The sequence below is a fragment of the Aotus nancymaae genome, unplaced genomic scaffold, assembly GCF_030222135.1.
Source record: "Aotus nancymaae isolate 86718 unplaced genomic scaffold, 86718_ANA_hifiasm-v0.15.2.pri h1tg000019l, whole genome shotgun sequence".
Taxonomy (NCBI): domain Eukaryota; kingdom Metazoa; phylum Chordata; class Mammalia; order Primates; family Aotidae; genus Aotus; species Aotus nancymaae.
Window position 1 is genome coordinate 28,301,697 of NW_026988431.1, and position 23,631 is coordinate 28,325,327.

At 39.7% G+C, this 23,631-nt stretch overlaps 1 protein-coding gene across 6 annotated transcripts in view; it reads left to right on the forward strand.

Annotated features, from left to right (window-relative positions):
* The window catches only part of TMEM108 (transmembrane protein 108), a 658,024-nt gene that overhangs the window by 279,258 nt on the left and 355,135 nt on the right, over positions 1-23,631 (forward strand). For 3 of the 6 annotated variants that reach the window (XM_012451206.2, XM_012451216.2, XM_012451207.2), the window contains exon 1: positions 20,140-20,227. The exons of 1 other annotated variant lie outside the window; for it this stretch is intronic. The gene's annotated coding sequence lies outside the window, so the exon portion shown is untranslated. Of the gene's footprint in view, positions 1-20,139; positions 20,228-22,811; positions 22,863-23,312; positions 23,382-23,631 lie in introns of those variants that run through there. 2 more of the 6 variants (XM_012451211.2, XM_012451210.2) reach the window with 2 other exon arrangements.

The following is a 23,631-nucleotide window of genomic DNA, read 5'->3' on the forward strand; positions in this document are numbered from 1 at the left end:
CAGAGTAGTGCAGCTATCTCTTCAATATACTGATTTTCTTTCTTTTGGGTATATACTCAGTAGTGGGATTAATAATATTTTCTTATCTCTAGTTGACTTTATTGTGAGAATACAGTATATAATGCATCTAACATACAAAATATATGCTAGTAGAATTTTTATGTTATTGGGAAGGCTTCCAGTCAACAGTGGGTTACTAGTAGTTACATTTGATGGAGTAAAAATTTATACATAAGTTCTCTACTGTGTGAGGGTCAGCACCTCAACCCCTGCATTGTTCAAGGGTCAACTGTATTCTCAATGTTAACAAGTCTACTTGTACAGTTAGCAGAGATAACGTTAGTAATTATTCAACAAGATTTTGCACTGTATTTGCAAATTATCAAATGTCAAACAATTGTGGTTTTCAGACTACTATATGCTTTGGGGGACTTTTACCCTATTATAAAAATTATACCAAAATAGCAACTGTAATGATTTAGAACATCATTATGATCTCTAACAGTAGGGATGAGAAAGTTCTTTATTCTTTCAATCGTAATTCAATTTTAAATAAATGTTCACGGAATCATGTTTTTTTCTGGAAGGAAATGTGATTGTCTTTGGGAAAATGGATGTTATAAGAGATGAGAAACTTTTTTTTTAATTCTTTTCTTTTTTTCTTCTGCCTATGTCTCAGAGGAGAGATGAGAAATTTTTATTTTTGTTTTGTACCTTTCTGTAGAGTTTCAATTTTCTAACCAATTATACATATCCTGGAGTAAACTGGGTGGTAAGATACTGTTTCATTTTTTCCTTTATAATACACACGTTTTAAAGTGATGGAACTGGAAATAAAGATTTTTTTAAAAGTCAGAAAATAAGATGAAAGTATAAGTAAATTTGGAATACAAAATGAATGTCTGAAAACCTCCAAAACTGCTGAAGATGGGCCACAAATTTGGCTCCAGTTTCTCTAGCAGCCAATAAAATAAGGAGACACCATCACATATATAATTCATTATATCCGTAAGATAAAAATGCATTTTTAGGGAAAGCCCAACATTTGTGAAACCTGAATGTAATTTCTTTGGTGGATCCTCAAAAAGAGACTACTGTGTCTGATTCAGGGAAAAATACCCAGAGTTACCCATAAAAAAGTCAAGAATTTTTATTTATTTTATGATCTATTTTACAGATCAAAATAATAAGATAAGAAAAATCAGATAAGAAAACAACATCAGAAGGCTCAATTTCTGGCCCTTTCTGCTGAGACAGTAGTGTTCTTAGCTACAACAAATGATCCCTTTTCAGCTAACGTTGCTACTGATCACAGACATCGTAAACTGGATTGGCAATGCTAAGCTGTGGTGCCAGACTTCCTCCTCTCGCTGTTTTCTTAAGCCAGACACCCTCACTGCCACCCTTCCCAGAAAATGGATCTCCCTTATTCTCATAAAAATCAGTCTCCTGCACTGTATTTGATTAGCGAGGCCAAGGTCAAGTGACTGCTGTAGCTGCAAAAAATGTTGGGAAAAGGGAACAGGTCTCATCATATGATATGTTTGCCACAGCATGTGGGTAAAACATTCTCAAGATACACATTAGCCAGGAAAAGGCTAAACATCCACCCACCAAGATTCCAAAGCAGAGCCAGGATAGGTGTCCAGACCCAGGTTATAATCCATCTAACACCACTCAGGGTCTACGTTCATGCTTTGCATTCTACCTCTTGCTTTGCTGGCAGGAGGTTAGACTTACACTTTGCCTTAACTCTAACATTCTGTCACTTCTAACACAGATCATACAACTAACAGGGGTTTTGAAGACACTTTCTTCCTACAGTCTCAGTTGCTGACAGGCCTTTAAACAAAGAAACACTGAAATTAAAATCCAGTGCATTATAAAATCTAGAAACAGCCCAAATATCTTTGTACCAGGAAACAGGCAAAAACAATGGTACAATGGATTCTCAGAAACTGCAACTTTAAGAAAAACAACATATAACAAAAACCAATTTTACCATTCGCTAATTGATATAAACAAGAGTGAAGTTCCTACAGTATATTTCTGATCACAAAAACATCACCAAACTTTTGAATAAGGACCAAAACACTTCCAATATTAGGCATTGAAATAAATGTAAACTGTAATACATTAAGAAAGATTAATAAAAACAAATAAGATCATCCTTTACTGACTCATTCCAGTTAAGGTCATGGATGGCTAGAGCCTATTACAGCAGCATAGGGTGAAAGATGGGAACCAGCCCTGGATGGGATCCCATTCCTTTGCAGGGCACACTCACACATGCCCCCAGCCTCACTTGGACTGGGATCATTTAGGTATGATGAATAATGAAACCTGGAATATAGGAATGAACTATTGCTACACACATCAACATAGAAGCAGCCCCAAAACATAATGCTGAGTTAAAAAAAAAACACAAAAACAGGCTCAAAAGGCTGCATACTGCATGAATTCATTTATATAACATACTCAAAAAGGCAAAATTACAGGGACAGAAAACAGATCAGTGGTTGCCAGGGGCTGAAGGTGGGGGAGGAGCTTGACTACAATGGGGCACAGAGTAATTTGGGGGATGAAAGAACTATTCTATATCTTGATTGTGGTGGTGGTGACATGATCACAAACATTTGTCAAAACTCTCAGAACTGTACACCTAAAAGCGTGAATTGTACCGTGTGTAAATTATACCTTAGTTTTTTTAATGGAAAAAAATTCAATTCAATGAATAATAGGTGCATTTATTTATTCAACAAATATTTATTGATCGCTTACTATGTGCCAGACACTCGTAAATGGTCATATATTTAAGGGAACTAATCCCAATGTATATAATGCATTGGAAATAATCAAATTACTCTATGGATTCCTTAAACTTGATTTACAGCCAAAAATTCTGCATGAAGAACTTTATCAGTGATGGGAAATGGTGGCACATAGTTTCTTTCACCCATAACTGACAAATTACTGAAGTTTGGTGTGAAAACATATTGCAACCAATGGATTTGACACTCCCCGAGTACTGATTTAGAAAATCATTTTTAGGTGCTAATTGGCTGTGTGAAACTCACATTTTGGTGCAAGAAAGCTCAGAATTTCTGGTAGAAAGAACTAGGGAAGGGAGACAATGAGGGAGGGAGGTCAGGGCAGCCTGAAGTAGTGAGATGGGGAAAGTAGAGCACTGGCCTGGGGTCAAAAGATCTTGCTAGTCCTACTCTTGGCTTGGTCAAGGTCACTTTGCCTTTCAGGATTCAGTTTCCTTAACCTGAATTTATTAAATGAATGAATTGGAAAGGTGGAAACAGCACTGACTGCGCATTGCAGAGCTCTTCCGCTAGTAACGTGTGTGACCTTGATAGGTCAGTTGGTCTCTCTGGGCTTTTGTTTCTAACGATATCAATTGAGAGATTTAATGGTTGCATTAAAGACGTTGATGACATTGAACTGTTTAGAAATGACTAAAATGGTAAATTTTATGTTATTTACATTTTATTATAATAAAAAACAATGTTTTTCATTAAACAAAATGACATCAGACAAAATGAATTTTGGGGTAATGTAGTTTGATTTTTTTTCTCTTACTCTTGAGATAAAGTCCAGATTCCTTAACAAAGCCACCCATAGGGTATGCGTATTCTGGAAAAATGTTTTTTTTTTGTGGGGCTTCATATACAAACAGTTTATGCAAACAGTTTGAGTCATCCCAAACCAGCATGTCAGCAGCATTCTAGTGGCCCAATCTCATGAGATTATATGCAGAAAATACTGCACCTGCCAGCAGGAGCAATCTGCATGCCAGACTACCATTCTAGGAACAGGGCCTGGCCCTGTAGCCCTAAGAAAACTCCATAGTATGAGTCCTGGAGCTCCTTGGGTCATCTGTTCAACCCCACACATAAGGTAGATTAGAGAGTACTGCGGGAGAGAAATAGAGATTCCATGTAAATCCCAGTCTGGGCTGTGGGTGCCCTGCCCAAATGGCACTGCCATAGCCAACAGCTCTGAAACATTAGAGGGAAACTTAGGAAACTTTGAGGAAGGCTCTTTAAAGCACATTTCCCCCTGAGGCATGGGCCCAGCAAGGAGGATGTAGGAACTTGCCCATGCTGAAGCATGGCATTTCTTGATTTAGTTTATACACCCTGTCTGATTTGTCTCAAACGTGCCCAGGAACTTCCCACCCTTGGACTATGGCCTTCACGTATGATTTCTCTACTCAGAATATGTGTTTCTCCCATTGCCTCAACACTCATTACTCCATTTACTTAACTAATCCCCATTCATCTGGGAGGTCTCAGCTTAGAAAACAATTTCTTCCAGAAGACTTCTCTGCCCCGAGTTCTGGTTTATGAACCTGATAGCCTACATTAAAAGATGAATCTAGAATCTTGGAATCTGTTTTCTCTTTCCCAAAGCAATTCAACAGAATATTCAAAATAAAAGATATAATCCCTCTCGAATAGAATAAAAATTCTAAATCTATTTCCTCCTTTCTAGAGCCTGGAGAGAAATAGATAATTCTGCATTCTGAGTTCTCAGAGGAGAGGTGTGCATGCAGAAGAGGAAAGTCTGAGTATTAGCCCCTGACCAAGCTATCTTAAGCCTGTTCCTTGTGGTCTTATGCAACTTCTATTCATTTGTTAACTTATTCATTCATCCATCCTTTCATTCAATCGTTCAACAAACATTTATGACTCTCTATTGTATTCTAGGCAATAAACTAGATCCAGAAGGGAAAAAAGCCAAATAAAATGTGATTCCTTCAAAATGCTCATGGTCTATTGGGCATAACTCACTCTGGAATGTAGTTAATGGTGGTATGCCAAAGACTATTGGAGAAACCTGCACATGTGGCTGGGAGCTTTCCTGAAAATTTGCCATGGTACAATGAGTACATTATTTATGAGCACATGAATTCAGAAAACTGTTGTTAGGAGAGCATAATGCTTCAAGAGTTAGACCATTCCATTGCACTGGGGACAGAAGGGAGAACAAAAAAGAATTCCACTTTCTTACATTAGCTCATGAGACTGTTTCTATGCTTGCTATTTTGTAGCGTTTCCTATTAGAGAACAGGATCCCAAATGAGAAGCAAAGAATTATATAATTGGAGGTCTTCACCATCAAGCTCCATGAATGAACAAGACACTTAAGAAAAATAAATAGTCACAAGGTCAGGTCTACAGGTCTTGAGTGCAGACAAACCTTTCAATCTGCCCTTCCAAAAACAGAGGGTGGGAGAGGGAATATGGTAGTCTCTAATCTCTATTTTTTGAAACAGCTCAATAGTTAAAGAAGAGAAATCTCACTCACATAGGTGTTAAGAAAAGTCTGACTGATTTCTAAGATTAAGTGGTTTTGCTTAATAGTACTTCTAATGTCTAACTCTACAATTGACTTTTCACTGGCAAAGAAAAGAGTTTATTCTCATATTTGCTCCAAATTTCCCTAAAAGAAGAATTCTAAAGCATTTGTTCCATGACTGATATTTCTACTTCTGTTCCCATATAAAATAACCAAGATAAGTTAACAAGCTGCCATATGCCTGGGAATGAACATTTTTTTTTGAGGCATTACTCCTTTTAGAATGGATGAGAGCTACGACTTGCCTCTCTAGAAAAATATTCATACACACAAAATTTTCTTCACAATCTTAGTGGATTCAGAGACCCACTAAGGTACATGAAACCTATCCATGTACCCTAGGGGAATCTGTGCTACAGTAAATATTAAAAATGTAATTTGCTGTAAGAAATTATTTAGCTTTAGCTGCATCAGTTAATTAGTTTCCAAAGATATTGAACAGCAGTTCTCACATAGAGATTTGTGGAAAAGTTCCAAGGCAGTGGTTGACATTAATAGCTATAGAAATGGGCACAATAGCAGTATATAACCATGTGACAGTGTGAACACTATTCTTACTGGTTAGGGTGGCCAGATAAAATACAGGATATCCAGTGAAATTTGAATTTCAGATAAACAACAATAAATTTTAGTATCATTATGTCCTATGCAATTTGCAGAAGTATATTTGAGATATATTGCCATTATTCGTTGTTTGTCTGAAACTCAAATTTAGGGCTGGGTGTGGTGGCTCATGCCTATAATATCAGTACTTTGGGAGGCCAAGGTGGGACAATCACTTGGGCCCAGAAGTTCAAGAACAGCCTGGGCAAACACAGCAAGACCCCATGTCTACAAAAAATTAAAAAATTAGTCAGGTGTTGTGGCACATACCTGAGGTCCCACTACTGGGAAGGCTGAGATGGGAGAATCGCTTAAGCCTGGTGAGTTGAGGCTGCATTGAGCCATGATCACACCACTGCCTTCCAGCCTAGGTGACAGAGTGAGACCCTATCTCAGAAAAAAATAAAAATAAATGAAATTCAAATTTAACTGGGCATCCTGTATTTTGATTAGCTAAATCTGGCAACTATACTCTCAGCTAATTCTACTTCAGCAGGATTCCCCACCTTGGACTTGTTATACCTCTGTTCTCTTTGTGATTCTTTGACAAAGGTCTCTCTTCTCCTTTATCCCTAGATGTATCTTAATTTGATCCAGCACCGATGAAGATCTAATAATGATTGTTATCACTGACTTTCAATAGCACAGAAATAGGAAATCATGTATGTATGTATATGTACATGTATGTGAGATAGAAAGGGCAAAGGAGAGAAGTCACTCAGAAAGAAGTTTAAGAGTTATTATTTTGAGAAAATCATGACTATTAGTAAATGAAGTCTAACCATCAGTAACTGCAGAAGGAGGTAGTAGCACAACAGGGTGTTGATTCCTAGCACTGTCCCCATATCACAAAATTTAAGATAAAGTGACTCCTGGGAACAAAATAGAAAAAAATCCTTGAGGTTTATAGAGCCACTAACTCCTTGCCAAAGATAGTTAGCTCTTTTTGAAAATCAGATGGTTTGGGAGAACTACTAGTTGCTAATGCCACACCCATTTATTCTTTTTCTTTAAAAATTCTAAACTCTGATTTTGGTCAAGGCAGCAGTGTTTCTGGCTGAAACATATTTCCCATCATCTCTTGCAGCTAGAGCATCCATGTGACAAGCTCTGGTCAATGAGACATAAGTAGAAGATTGATGAATATTTCTGGATAACAGTTGCTTTCCTGATATAGGTACTCCTTTTTGTTCCTATCCAGAATGGAGAAATAAGGCTGGGGATGGAGAAATAAGCCTGATTCATTCTTGAGATCGTGAATCATCCATGAGCATGAAAGCCACATGCTAAGAATAGCAGATAAGGAAGGTAGAAGGAGTCTGGGACATGACAGCTGTGCTGGGCACTGTGCTATGCTGCCTGATTCCCCTTCAGGAATCCACCACCAATCTCCACCACTGGGTCTGTTGATAGCTGGTGTCTCTCTGCTATGAGCCTTCTCTGAGAATTGCCCTCAGTTGAAGACAGACACCCTACTCCAGGTCATGCCCCTTCCTGGCAGGCAGCCCACATCCAATCACTAGTTGATGAGGAGTATAAAGGCCTGCCACCTTGGTCCAACACGGAAAGATTCTGAAGGACCAGCTTCAGAGCACCCTGCAGGTTTGACTGAGGTCTTGTGACCATACCACAGCCCAAATTCTTCCTTTTATGAAATTCTGCTGCCTGCCCTTACCCTACAGGGTGCTGATCCCTGGCACTGTCCCCATTAAACTTCATACATGCAGTTTCCATGGCAAAGTCTGCTTTCTAGGGAAACTTGACCTGCAATGACAACCTTGCACAACCACTATACCAGCCTACCTCCTGATTCCTTTTTACATGAGAAGATTAAAATACATTTTGGATAAGCCACAGAGCTGGATTTTTTATATATCTAGTCCAAAGCAATGTCTGTATAATACAGAGGGGTATCTTATATCATGAACTGCGAATTTAAAAGTCTGAATGAAGGATTGATTCACAAGACTTAACATGGGTTGCTGAAGGCAAATGTGATATAAGTGAAACTTTTGGGTTGACAAGGAAAATACGAATTCCCATTTGATTCCTGCTTTATATGCAGGTACAGGAAAACCATTCCCAAAGCTACAAGAAAGGGCAGGCCCTTGACATGTCTCACTGAATGGGTAATGATGAACTCCAATGAGACTTGGCTAGACTGAAACACAAATATTGGCTCTACCAAGGCTGGAAGCCCTCTTCAACGAATAGATGAAGGTGCATGAGAGTTGGTTAGCATGACCCAGATTAAGCAACTGCAACACTGTGGATTTAATGTTCAAATGTGAATTTGTGTTGCTATTGTCACACTCCTCAGACATCCTTAGTTCTAGAACATCTTACTGACTAGAGATGTCGAATCAAGAGTACTTCATCATTTGTACCCTCCCCAAAAGTCAACCCCACAAAACTAAAAATCAAATTGAAACAAAACCTTGAAGTGAATAGGTTGCAAAAGTGGAAACAAAGAGTTTCCTTTTCTTCCCAGTGAATGGAAAAGGTGATTAAGTACATCCTTGATTATAATAAAATTTGAAGAAAATGAATTCTAGGTGAAATTAATAGTGAATTCAGATTTCTTGAGACTACAGAACACCTGAAACTAGTATTCTGCCTAGTGTCTCAGATGCGTTACACCTATGCTATTTTTAAGGATTTTTTAAATTCTACTTTAAGTTCCGGGGTACATGTGCAGAAAGTGCAGGTTTGTCGCGTACTCCTATGTTTTTTAAGGTGAAGCCCAGCAAATGTAAAATCAGGTAAATGAGAAGGCAGTCCTGAAGGCTTAATCAATCCTCACCCATGACCATTGCATCATTACTGGTAGATTATTGCCTTCTCTTCTCTGGGTTTTAAAATGAATACAATCAACTCTTCAAATAAGACAGTCATTGATATGAAAGTGAGAAATGTGTACTTGCTCCACATAGCTTTTGACTTCAGTGATATTTCCCAAAGTAATGTAAATCTAATGACTTCTCAAACATTTGCTTGTCTTGAGACTAGGACAATGACAGGAGAAGTACATCTGTCATATCATGAAAGTCCTAGAAAAGGTAGTAATTCAAATTTTAATTTGTGTACCTGGAATTTTTAGCATATCTTTTCTTTCATGTGCTTGCTTTATACAGACCTGCTCTGTATTGAAAATGGCCAAACTTGGCACAATGACTACAGTCCTTCAATTCATTATGGTTATATAATTAACAGTATAAGTCACATTATATTCAGGCTAATATATTGATCCAGAGACCTCCAAGGATCTTTCAAGGGAAAAGAGAAAGGACATTGCTGAAAAGGTAGATATTTGTGGAATCTCTTAGGTCTAGTGCTCCAAAGTATGGGGCACCTTCCCTCCTTAGGATGTGTGGCCTCCTTTTTTGCTTAGTAATAGAATCCAGACTTTCTTCACGGCAACAATGTACTCTGCCTGCTTAAAAACAAAACAAAACAAACAAAAACTATACTTCTTGGTATCCTTTGTACCCAGCAATGATCGCGTGATGCAATTCTGAGAAGAAGTTTGGGAGATTTTAGGATGGGGAATTGACCCTTTTAGCCAAGGGCCATATCTAATTTGCAGATGTGTTTCATTTGGCCCATAGACTTAAAAAAAACCCAACTGGATAAATTCCATGAATTTCTAGATTGCTGAAAAAAATTATGAGATGTGAGTGGTTTTAAACTCTCATGTTGCAACAACAGGCTGAAACTCACTAACAACACGGTTCCTGCTTCTTCCTATTTTTTTTTTATTTTAGAGGAAGTTTTGCTCTTGTTGCCCAGGCTGGAGTGCAGTGACGTGATTTCAGCTCACCGTAACCTCTGCCTCTCAGGTTCAAGCGAGTCTCCTGCCTCAGCCTCCTGAGAAGCTGGGATTACAGGCATGCACCACCATACCCGGCTAATTTTCATATTTTTATGTTGGTCAGACTAGTTGTGAACTCCTGACCTCAGGTGATCCACCTACCTCAGCCTCCCAAAATGCTGGGATTATAGGCATAAGCCACCGTGCCTAGCCTCTTCCTATTGTCTTATCCTTGCCTGCTTCGCTTTTTTGCTTCACCTGCTTCACCCCATAAGCATTTGTATTGCAACCTCTACCTTAAACCATAATCTGTGTCTCTCTCACTCTTTTTTCTTTTACTGTGTCATATGTCATGTTTTATCTGTCAGTGATTCAGCCTGGGGTGACAGGAGGGCTCCCAAACTCACACAGTTATCAGTGTTGCATAAATTACCACACCCAGAAAGGATCACAAAGCTAGAGCATGTGTGAGCAAATAGATAGATTATTATTCATTAACTTTAATTTTTTTTGTTACTGGTGCTAAACTTGGATCACAGGTCATATTTCAAGGTGAGGTGAACAACATGAAGTCTAAATGTCTATATTGCTCATTTGGTCTTAAGGGTTAGAACTGGGTCCAGTGTAGTGGCTCATGTCTGTAATCCCAGCACTTTGGGAAGCCAAGGTGGGAGGATTATTTGAGCCCAGGAGTTTGAGATCAGCCTTGGTGACATAGTGAGACCCTATCTCTAAAAATATTTAAACAATTAACTGGGTATAGAGGCATGTACCTGTAGTCCTAGCTACTCAGGAGGCTAAGGCAGATCACTAGCACCTAGGAGCTTGAGGCTGCAGTGAGCTACGATCACATCACTGCACTCCAGTCTGGATGACAGAGTGAGACCTTATCTCAATTAAAAAAAAAAAAAAAAGGAAAAGGTTAGAACTGTGTTATGAGACAAACTCAGGAAGTATTTACTACATTATTTTGTCAAAGACAGTGCAAGGGGACAGGTATTGGGGAGATAGGTTGTCCTCACTTTTATGTTACAGGCTAATTAGCTTTTTCATTTTAAGCAGTTTATGATTTTATCACTTATCTACTTGACAAAATACATTTTCATTATCTTTATTTTCCTTACTCACATCATTCTTGGAGGTTATGAGTGCCACAAAATATTCCCATTGAGTAAAGTAGTACTTGCTTCATAAACTTCCCTAAGTTGAGTTTTAAAGGATCCCACTGCCCTCACTGTGCATTCTAGGGTTTCAGAATTGGACCATTAGTCTATCTGTACTGTTCATGATCTTAGAAATTTTTATTGTCCCACTTCTTAGCTTTTACCATCTTGAAATGAGAAAACCTGCCACCTCCTTTCATTATAGGGTAGCCTCTGTCCAATGGAACCCTTGCTTTCCATCAGCCCAGATACCCTTCCTGGCATTTTTTCCAGGGCTGCTGTAGCTTTCTTGAATTTCAGTAACCAGAGATACACATAGTTTTAGTGCAATAATCTTTATTTCTTTTGAATGATGTTCAACATCTGGCTGACCATTTGAGCTATGGTGCCATATTGAACTAGCATCCTGGAATGACTCCAGTCCCTCCTTTGGTCATAACCAATCACAGAGAGCAATTCCTTTTGTGCTTATATTTTTGATTATTTATTAGTTACATTTTAATATTGTTTATTAGTTTGTCATTTAAACACTGTATCCCTGATACAGTAGTGATTCTAAAGTTCACTTCTCATGCAAAAGCATTAGCAGTATCTAGAAACTTGTTAAAAACATACATTTTCAGTCCTTACCCCAGATCTACTTAATCAGAAACCCTAGGGGTAGGGTCCTAGGGTCCAAAAATTTTGTTTTTGAAGCAGGTGATTCTGGTACACACTCAAGTTTGAAACCCACTGACATAATGTTTTGTAAGTGAATAAGATGTAGTGACAGAAAAATCTATAGAAAGGAAAGTTTTTAATTAGAAAAAAATGGAAGGTAAAGGAATGGAATATCAAGAATATCTTATATTGCCTTTTGTTTGTTTGTTATATGGCTGTTGATGCAATCACTGGCAATTTGTACAAGGGGTCAATTGCTCACATTTGAAGTCATACTATCTACGTTTGATTCTCTAAGTAAAATTAGCAGGAGGAAAGAAATAAAGGTGAGAATGGAGAAGTAATTTAGTATGAAAAGAAATGTAAATATTTATACATGCATGTATTAGCAGAAAGAGAAAAGTGCCCTCAAAGGAAAAGAAATGTAACAGAATATTAATGATAGACCCTATTAATAGGTAAGAATAATTCTCCAGTTCAAAGGGAAATCAGCAGAGATGCCAGCAGAAGTAGAGGGCAGGTTTTGAGAATGAGTGCTTTTATTCATTTAACAAGTGACTACTGAACACTTACTTTGCACCAGACATTGTTCTAAGGGCCAGGATACAATGATGAACAAGACAGAACTTAGTCTAGCGGAAGTCATAAACTGTTGAACTGCCAATGGCAATACAGTGTGATGGAAGCCATGTTAGGGGAGGGGCAAGCTGTGGAAGCTCAGAGGAGAGATGCTGGATGCTGAACTGAGACTTGGGAGATAGGAATCTTGGTAATGGCCATTACAATGTTTAGAGCAGATATATACTGTAGAAGCAAACTGGAAGAAATTGGTAAAGTACCTCTCTGGGGCTCATTTCTAATTATATATCTGAAATGGGAAGCATTAGTCTCAGTTTGGGGTTTTAATAGAAAATGTGTGTGATGAGGGCATATAACAGAAGGAAGGGATCTTGGGCTCTGGAAATTCAGATTCCTGGCAGAAGCACAGGACTGGGTCTATAGCCCACTTTGAAACTAAATTTCTAATCTTGCTTGACATACAAGCAATCATAACATTGGGGAGAGGGATCTAGCTGAAAGAAAATATTTTTTTAATCTTTGAAAACAGAAAACTTGAATACTCTTCTAATGCAATGGCTTTAGGTACTTTGAGATTCTCTCAGGAGGGCTTCTTAAGCAGAAATAACTATAAGAATATATTAGGGCCATGTTTGGGGACCGCTTGTTAGTAGAAATTTTCATCAGAGGGCAGTTGTTGATATAGCTGGAGATGGCAGACAAAATTCCAATAGAGAGCTAAGCACAAAAAAAAGAAAATAAAGGGGGAGGGGAAGACAACCTGGATTTTATTTTATTTTAATTTTTTGGTTTTGGTATTTTTTTATGTTTACTGAAAAAATCTATTTTAAAGCAGGTAACAGTTACTGAATATTATTATGTGCCAGGCTTTTGGTTTGTTTTAAACCTGTAACTTCAGGTGTAATTGGTCAGTAAATTCACAAGTGATAGCTAATGCCAAGGGAGACAAGAAAAAACAGAACATGGCCACATACAATTTGTATCAGGTCCAGTCGATTATCCATTTCATTAAGTCAATTGAATTTCAAGTATGGTAAAGTCATAGAGCCTGTAATGAAAGCTAAAAATCATTGAATATTTAAACAAAAATAATCTTTGAAATTATCTTTTTTCAGATTCCTCAGAACCCATTCATATTGAATGGGGAACAGCTACACATTTGTGATACAAGTCATTCACTTAGCCAGCAGGTTCCCCATCTCTCAGTCCTCATGGCTTGTCCACGTGGATTTTGTTCAGACTTGTAAAGCATCCTGAATCACTAGTCATTCTAACTAGTGCATCTTTGGGGATATCATAGGAAAGGAAGTCTCTGTGTCATTTTTTCAATATCTTAATTCGAGGCAAATAATTCAGCCTGTGAAACATGCCCTTTTCCATTCTTGAGCAAATCCTTTATCTACCAAGATCAAAGTAGTCCACGTATTCTTTGAGTGACTTCCTTCCTCTGACATGTTAAAATAATCTCATTTTTTTGGTTTTGGAGACATTTGCAAGGTGCTTTAAAAGTTTTTTTTTTTTTTTTTTTGTAGTTATTATTCTCCTCATTTAAAATTGATTGGGTTTCTTTCTTCTCTTCACATGAATTACCATTTTGCAGGGAAATGCCTTCTTTTTTCTCTGATAATTTATATGGCTCTAATAGTTTTCTTTTTAGCCCCTGCTTCTAATGCTTGTTATTTTTATTCCTCGGTATATGCTTTTTGTGAAAAGCAAACAATAACAACAAAGTATTTAGGCTTTCCTTGTGGGTTATTGACATTTTAAAGTCTCTTACTTCAATTGTCTCCTAAATAGGATCTATGTTTATCACATTTTCCTTTAAAAAATCTAAAGTATGTGCAATTTGTTTCACGGTTTTCCCTTGTCCCATGAGGATGTAGAATTTAATTATGTTATTAGTTTTTACTTAGTGGTTCACCCAACACAATCTCTTGGGTTCATTTCTGATCCTTTTTAGGATGAAATTTCCCTCCATTCCTTTTCTTGTGGGATTTAGAAAGCAGTTCTCAGTTTATTGACACTTATTCCCACTGCCTCTCTCACCTCTCCTCCTGACTGAGCAGTTGGCTGCTCTGTGTTTGGATAATTAAAGCCTTTCATTATTATTATCTAGACAAATTTTTTTTTTTGCTTTCCCAATTCTATTTAGAATTTTCTGTCATCATTCCTCTTGGGTAATCTATAATTTTTTTTCTGCATGGAGAAGTTTTAACATGAATTGTTTTGACATAAAAAAGATATTAAAAGTTATAATACAAATGGATCCTGTGAAGTTCATTCAACAGATACTTTTTGAGTGCTAGCTGTGTACCAGTTCTAGACTCTGGCGATAAGCAGGGATCAGAATCAAAGTTCATGTGCTTATATTCTAAAGAGAGCAGGGTAGGGAGACAACAAAGAAATAATTCATCAGATGTTGATGAGAGGTAAGAAGAAAAAAAAGTAGGATAATAAGTTAGAGCAGGCCTTTTCCACCAGTTCTACTAGAAAATTAATCTCTAATGGCCTAAGGTACACTTTGTATAGAATGAATTAACTTCTCTCCTATGCAGATAGAATGATACCAACTGTGTACTATCCTTGGGAGACTAAAGAAAGCAGTCATTGAAATCATTTTCTACAGGGCTTAATTTTCTCGAGGAACCCTAAGTTGAGAAAGGCTTGAGTTAGAGAGTGACAGTTATGGGAGGGAAAGCTACTTTGGATCATTTGACCAGGGAAAGCCTCTCTGACAAGGAATCCTCTGAGGAGAGACTTAAATTTAGCAAGTGAGGGAGGATCTTGAAGATGCAACAGCTGCAAGGTGGTGGTGGTGAAGGACAAAATATTACAGCCAGAAACAAGAGTGGGTTTGGTATATTTGAGAAAGTAGTTAAGAAGGTCAAGGTGGCCAGAGCTGAGTTATCAGGGGGCGGAGAAGTAGGGATAAGATTAGAGAATAGTGAAAGGTAGAAATGGGTGTAAAATGTTCCGGAGACATTTCAGCTCAAGCCAATTAAACAGAGATTGACTGTGCTTCAGCTATGCGTCATAGCTTGGGGAGTTTCAAAGATGAATGAATTATGGTCTCTGTCCTCATGCATCTTACAATATAGAGTATATAACATAACTTAGACTAAGAAAACACAGTGTTTTATTAACACCTTAATAATAAGCAAAGGGGTGACCATAAGCTGAGTTTTCCCAGGAGTAGACCCTCAGCCAAGTAAGTATTCAAGGGTAGGTGATTTATAAAGAAATAACACCCAGGAGGACTCATAAGAGTCAAGTAGGGATGAGATATCAAGCAAGAGACCGCCTGGCCATGCAGAGAGCTCTGTAGTATAAATGACACCTTAGAGATAATCACACTTTGAAAAGCAGAGGCTGGGTTTTTGCATGTACACCTGTTAATCATTGCTAACGGTGGTATACTCTCTTAGGCATGTTTGGTTCTTCATACAGGTGAAGTGGTGCCAGATAATTCTCTGAAGAACTCAGCAAGGGAGCAGAGGCTCAGAAATGGGAGCATAGAGCTGTTAAAAGAGACCCAAGGAGATCTTGGTGGGGCATCAGTGGTGCCTGCCACCTCAGGGCTCACAGAACTTCTCGACCCGAAGGGTGGTACTTAAAGGACAGGCAGAGGATGTTAAACTTTGCCTAGGTGAAAATCATGCCTGTCTGCTTGGTCCTGTAGCCTCAGCATCTAGTGTGGGTCATACTCATCATAGAGAATCCTAGAGGCGTTTCTGAATGGGAATGAATGCATGCATGAAAGACATCTCAGGCCCAGCAATTAGTCATCATAATTTTTAGGAATCATTTGGTAGAATCCATGCAATCTAATATTTCATCTTTGTAGAAATGCTAAGATCCTCTGCATAAGAATTGCAAGCTGATGAAACTATATTTCAGAAATTCAGGAGGCATAGCCATAAAATGGTATGTAAACGAGTCTGAGCAAGTGAGGAGAAATGCATCTAAGGAACAAAAAGTCCAAACTACTTGGAATATGATGTGTTTTATTTAAAAATTATAAATAAGAAAATCAGTGAAAATAATCTCTAAGTTTCCAAGAAAATACTTAAGTTTGTGAGCTGCTATTTTTTATGTGTGTGTGTGACTTGTTTTGGACTGAGAGAAACATTTTATAATAATAGCTTGCTTAAACGTGAATACGAATTGGCATACATGAGGGGCATTACAATAAGCGTTAAGTCAGAGTTGTGTCAGGCACCATTATGTGCCTCACTTGTAACATAAAGCTTTTTATTTTGAATTATGATAGCTTACTTTTCTTAAAATGAGCTAAAAGATAAGGCTCATGTAGTGTGTTGATTGAATGAATGAAACCTGAATCCTCACCTCATCTCTGCTCCAAACTGTGCTGTTTTCTAAAGATTACCTGCTTTCCATGTCCAATTTGTAATTATAAGACACAGGTTTTGGACCACAGGTGATTTCCAGCTTTCTTAGCTTTTTCTTATATCAGTTTGGAATGTCCATTTTATTCAGTAAGACTTCTGCCCATTTACACTTGTATTGTCTATTATATGCATGAAATATGGTGTTCTTTCCATAAACCATTCTCTCTCCTCTGTGATTAAGCTTGCTAAGTATGAAATCTCCATTAAAAAAAATTAGCTTGTTGAGGGGGGTGCATGGGGTCTTCAACTGTATGTGTAATTCTTGGTTTCCTAAGTTGGGGAGGTACAGAGGGGTATATATTATCTCTATACATTTTAAGTCTAAAATGTTTTGTAAAAATAAAAGAGAATATTTATATTTTTAACATTTGTTATAGAAAATATAAAGAAAACCAAGTTTTCTACAAAAATGCCTTGTGGTTGGGTTAAATCTATACATATCACAGTAAAGGGATAAATGTATCAGTTATTAAAACACAGATACATAGATATAAAAAATTATCCTGGTAGGATGTATATGACAGATGGAGACTAGACTCTTGGGCCATCTATGGGTCTTCATGAATGAAATCAATTAAGTTTAGAGAAGCTATTTATTGTCAGAGAGATAAAACGGTAATTAGCAATTATAAAGCAGTCTATGTGGGTTCTGATTATAATACAGCAATGGGTGGATTTCTGTGACTTGGCAAAATGGTGGATGGTTTATATATTATCTTTTTTTTTTCTTTTCAAATATACCTAAATCTCTTGCTGAGCAATTTCTGGACTAAGGGATAGGAAACCTGGTTTGAGCTAACTCACATCAAATTACTAATATATCTATTTCCTGAGACAGGAAAGCCAGGTTATACATATATGAGGCAAGTAGACTGAAAAACAGAGAATAAATGACAGCATGGATGGTCTTTTTTTTTTTTTTTCAAATTAATATCCTCAAGCAAGAGTCCTTGTTTCTTGTTGCTTCTTTCTGTAGTGATGACACTTACAAAGAGAAAAATAGATGCTTTTTTCCTAGTTAAAAATTTACATTACTTACACTAGTTAAGTAGCAGTGAAAACTGTTCTTGTTTTACTCAATAGATAAAGCAAGTTTACAAGGTGAGAAAAATTTCTCCCCCATTTGAATGCTGTGAAATATATTTTTTAAAGTGTCAGAGAAGGAGGGAAGCTAGTTTGCAGACTCACACATTGGGCTTCTATATTTCTGGTGTCACAAATAAAGTCACTTTTGAGTAAGATGGCTAGTCTTAGTAGAATGTTCTAAGGGGACCTCACTAATTTACTTAAAATCTCAGTAAGTCATATTCCACTATATTGAATATCACTCCATGTAAAAGCTCTGTACAATTTTTCAAGATGCAGGCACTAATTACTTTAAAAAAAACAACAACAGAATTTGGTAAAATGCCAGTAAAGAGAATTGGAAATCCTTGGAATCTTTGAAATAGACTCAACTAGGTGATGGGTTGCTAGTGCAGCAAACCACCATCACATGAAACCTGCACATTCTGCACATGTACCCCAGAACTTAAAAAATAAAAATAAATGCTCAAATGGAACTTTGTTTTAGTTAAGAAGGACATAAAACAAGTAAAGCTATCACCAGAGAGTTTATCAGTTTGGCAAGGTTAACAAAAGGCAATAGGCTCTTTTAGAAATACTTAATTGAAATTAAACCTAGTTGTGGACCTAGCTTTTCAGTTTATTTCATTGACTAGTCCTTGGAGTATTTATTACCTATGAATTATTTTTGGCCTTTAAAAGTCAGTTCTCAAAAATTATGTGAAAATGTTCTTCTGTTTACAGAGTGTATATGTCATTAGTGATTTGTGTTGCAGAGTTTAGTTTTCCTAGTTTAAAAAATGAGTCTATCGATCTGGCAGCTTATACAGGTGTTCTCAAGCATGGCTGAATACCAAATTGCCAGTGGAACTTTTTAAACCTGTAGCTGTCTAAGCCCCACTTCTCATCCCAATCAGAATCTCCAGGCACAGGGCCCCACAGTCTACTTCCATAAATACCGTCCAGCCAGGCTTGAAAACTGGTTTAATGATAGCAAAAAAACCTTTCTTTGAGGCTTTCAAAACATTTTTCTTGCTTAGACATTTCTTTACTCCTCCTGTAGCCAGAACCATTGCTGTGACAGATTTAATATGTTCCCAGAAACTCTGAATTTTGTGCAATGCCATCTCTGATAGGGACAACGTGATGTACAATGTCTGAGATTACTAGGTGGACTTCACTTCTGGGGATGAGAAGCCGGAGAGGTCCAAGACACACTGACAAAGGTGAAGTTTTCTCCAAGTGCGTTTGATCACCTTGATAAAAATAGTGAGAGATAAATGCTGAAGCAGGGTTATACCACCTGGTCTGAAGAGATGAGGGAAGAAGGTTTTGGAGAATGCAGCACTTAAGAATCTTGAACCACTGTGGTACACTACTGGGTAATAAGAGTTTGGCTACGATGAACGGCAAAGGTTCTAGCTGGCCAGTCCGAAAACACTGAGTCTTTAGGTCAAATTTGAGAGATGACAGGGCCAGTGGGAGTCCTAACTTCTTGACTCTGGAATTACAGACAGAAGAATATTTGGACAGTTTTTAAGATCCCCAAGGCAGGTTATTTTACAACCTCTCCAGCTTATGCCTAAATTTGTGCTGTGACCATTAACTCCCCACGTTTTCCCACATGCTTCTTTCTGAGCTTGCCTGTGTAATTCTACAACAGATTGTTACGTTTTGAGAAGCAGAGACCACTTATACCACTTCTCTGGCCAAGAGTCTGGCACCGCGACACTCAGACACACATGCCCAACCCTTTAGATTAACGTAGACACAGTGTTCTCTTCCATAGACATTCTGTCTCCGCTTCTGGTTCCACACTCCAGTCACTAGGTTGGCATCATTGCTGCTCCATAGTCCAAGAGTGGGTAATATGGGGATTAAACACACCGTCCCTCAGCTGGTGCCCAAACTGTAAGCGTCACCAGGACACCCCATGTAGGCAGTCAAAGGAACGCCTCCCATCAGTGGAAGAAGGACAAGAAAGGTCACGAAACTTTCAGATAACGTGGAGCTGGGGCTACAGCCATCACTTTCGGACAGATGCAATTCAAAGAGTGATCCTCCGACCAGGAGCGTAGTCATCGCCACCTGGGGGCTTATTAGAAATGCAGGGTCTCAGGTCCTCACCCCAGACTTTCTGGATCAGAATCTGCATTTTAACAAGATAGTCAAGTGATTCTTATTTATATTAGAATTTGAGAAGGCAATTGATCTGGTAATTGATCAACTGAGTGCTACTCAGCTCCGAAAACAGAGACTCAACCCTTCATGCCCGCCTCGCACCGGCTCTGCCAGGTAGCAACCGAACCCCTAGGGACATCGGAGCGGGCGCTGCCGAGGGCAATTTGGTGATTGGCTGGTCTGACCACGTGACCGGCGATGGGCCTTCCGTGCTACCGGATTGGCTGTCGCGGACGCTGACGGACAAGGCCGGGGCGGGCTAGAGCCTGGTCGGAGGGGCGCGCGCGGGGGCCGGAGGGGCGAAGGCGCGAGTGCGCGAGAGCGCGTGCGCGAGCGGTGGGGCTTTCTCCTGAGCCGTCGGAGGGAGCCGGAGCGCTTCTCCCGAGGTAAGCGGCGCTGCGGGGCGGTCCCCGTCCCTCACATGCTGGGTCCCGGCAGGCGGGTTAGGCAGGGCTGGGCGGGGCGCGGGGAGGTGTGGGGTCAGCTTGCCCCAGGAGCCCAGCTTCGGGGAGGATGCAGTCCCAGTTGCCTTGGTTTCCCTTTTCCTATCCTCTCAGGCACCTTCCCATCCTCCCCACTGCGGTGACGGGTCTGCCCGCGGGGAGTTGCCCACCTGTCAGCCCTGCCTCCGCCTTTGTTTCCCGCCCGGAGGGTTGCTGGCATGAGCCCCCTCCCTAGGTGGAGGGTGCGGGTGGTGGGGCGCGGGCGTCAGGGGCGCTGAACCTAGGCTGGGGCCGAGGAGGAGGTGGCTTTAACGCAGGGGGACCTGTCACATGGGAGAACGAAGAAAAAGAAATGTAGTGTCACTTTGGCCAGCCCGCGGGACTCGAACTAATCCGGCGGCCGCGAGCGAAGCCGAATTCCTAGCGCAGCTGTGCGAAGAGCCCTTCTGCCCAGGTGCGGGCGGCCTCTCCGGGGACGAAGCCCCCGTGCTGCCCGGGAGCTTGTTCTGCCCGCTGGACCTGCCGGCTTTCACCCCAGAGTTTCAGCGAAATTGAACGCTTTGAGCCTGCTGGAGGAATCCAGAGATTCGTTTAGAGGCTTTTTTTTTTTTTTTTTTTTTTTTTTAAAGCAGTTGGGCACCGGTGGAGCCGGTCTAAATGAGAGGCTACAAAACGGGATTTCAGATACAGCGTAACTGATGACTGGTAAATGATGAGGAGGGAAATGCCTGCAGTGAACTGCAGACCAGACCATTACACTAAGATTCTTCCTCAAGAAGATAACGTTTTTTTCGGAGGAAGGGTTGTAGTTTCTGTAATCAGGTTTTTCTGGGGCTACCCAGGAGGGTAATTATTTTCAGCATGTTACTGGGTTGTATGGAGAGGGAAGGCAGGGTCCAAACTAAACCTACTCAGACCTCCTTAATTATTTGAAAAGTGTGTGCTTGATTAAGACCATTTGGCTGCCAAAAGAGGTTTGTGTGGGCATCGGGGGAGAGGGATTGTTGCCTTTAAACCATACTTTAAAAAGGCGAAGGTGTGTCCAGGAACTTAAGAGCAGGTTAAGCTGTGCAAGGTATTCCCTGCCTCTCCTCCATTTCCCCAGACAACTCGTAGGCAAACACAAAAAGTCCCTTCAATTTTCCACTGGTTAACTAACTTCTTGATTTGTTGGGTATACCTGGTAGTCTACTCACTAAGAAATGGTTCAACCAACTCATTATGAAGATTTTACTGTGTTCTGGAGTTTCCACGTAATTCATTCAAAACTCTTTCTGGTATGAGATGGACAAGGGTCTCTCTGCCTTGTCCCTAGGAGACATCCTGATACCTTCAAAGCCCGTTGTAACTCTTACATTCCTGTACAACACCATGTTTCTTTAGGAAACTACCTGATTTCAAACCTCTAAAACACACCCCGTGCCTGTGAAATGCCTACATTTGCTAAGAAATGAGTTACTAGGCAAGGTAATTTTTTTAAGAGGGAACACCTAAATTTGTTAGGGGGATCAAATTCAGGTTTATCAGCCACAGAAAATCAACTTTTGTTGGTTTTCTGAGATGAATGAAAAAAGAACAAGTTGCTGCAAAGCTCATTCAGAATATCACAAATGACCTTAGTAAAGTGAAATATACGTTGTCACCTGATAGACTGTCACACAAACCAAATTAGTGGGAATAATTTAAAACTTTATCAGAGTTGTTGTTGTTGTCGTTTTTTTTGAGACACTCTTGCTCTGTCGCCCAGGCTTGAGTGCAGTGGTGCAATCTTGGCTTACTGCAACCTCCGCCTGTCAGATTGAAGTGATTCTCCTGCCTTAGCCTCCTGAATAGCTGGGACTACAGGCGTGTGCCACTATGCCTGGGTAATTTTTGCATTTTTTAGTAGAGACAGGGTTTCACCATATTGGCCAGGCTGGTCATGAACTCTTGACCTTGTGATCCATCCGACTCGGCCTCCGAAATGCTGAGTTTACAGGTGTGAGCCACCGTGCAAGCCCAGATTACACACACACACACACACACACACACACACACGGGCATGGAGTAGAGGGGAGAAAAGAATTCTGAGAGTGAGGTAGGTGGCATAGTTTGAAAGGGTATATACACTTTTATTTTCAGAGGAAAGAAACTCATCTTTGTTCTGTAAACTACACAAAGGGTATGCAATGTTTGGCCTGTGGAAGGGAGGCAGGGATTTTGAAAAGGTTTGGAAACACTGATTCGGTTATGCAAGGGACAGCAAAAAGATTGACAGGCTTAGTCCATCTAGCAACATACTTCAGTGACCTATAGGACAAGTTTTTATTCTCTGATTCAATAAAAGCCCACTAGTGTTGCTTTCAAAGCAACAACAACAAAATCATTTCCTTTCTGTTGTTTCTGTCCCCTGGGTCAGGGATGGGGAGGATAGAGAGTGAATGAGAGAGATTAGAGTCCGACCTGCATGCCTAAGCAGTAGTGTCCTTTTGAGGAGGATCTGTGTCACATTGTGTAAGTAAAAGAGCCTTCATATTGAGAAGGATCTGAGCACCTTAGGACACATACTGTAAGATACAGCTGGATAACAATGCCACAGGTGGGGGCACTGGGTGAGATTATCTGATAGGAAAGCATTGGGGAAAAAGCAGAGCTAGGAAGTTCATATCAGTGAGGCTCTGCTGCCTGCTTTTGGATCCTTAAGGAGGCATTTCCAGGCAGAGCTGCCTATTATTGGCTAGCCTGGCTGGCTTTATATCGCTTCCAGAGGACCTGTCATTCACACGATGAAGGCTCCTGTGGTAGTTACATGTCTCAGGTTGTGAGCATCAGTTATGCTTGTAATGTGCTTGAGAAAAGAAGAGCTCACAAAGACCTAAATCTAGGCTGCAGTTGCTTCAGGTTCTTGGCTCATGTCATACCCTAGACTCTGAGAAAACAAGCTGTACCCTCCTTACCAGTAGATGGCACTGCTGCCTCTGGGAATTCCTGGAGGAGCTGAACTATGGAGCTGGAAAACCAGCAGTATGTAGCCTCTAGTCAGAAGATTTTGAAAGACTATGTCAGCCCTCAAAATCTCAAAGAAAACAGTTCTGAAAGACATAACTGTTTACATAAGGTAGGAATAATATGTGTCGTGGGGATTGAGGAATGGATGTGATTACATTGACTGTGCCTGTGTGTTTCTGAAGGGAGAAGGCAGAGTAAACTGACAAGCATCAGCGCATAGGCTTTAAAAGCACTTGCCATACATATTGTTGGTTAACTAAACATAATCATGATTTGATCACAGTTTCCAACAACTTCATCGTTTGTAATTATTTGCATGTAAAGCTAGTTTATACACTGTGGAAATATGCATGTGACTT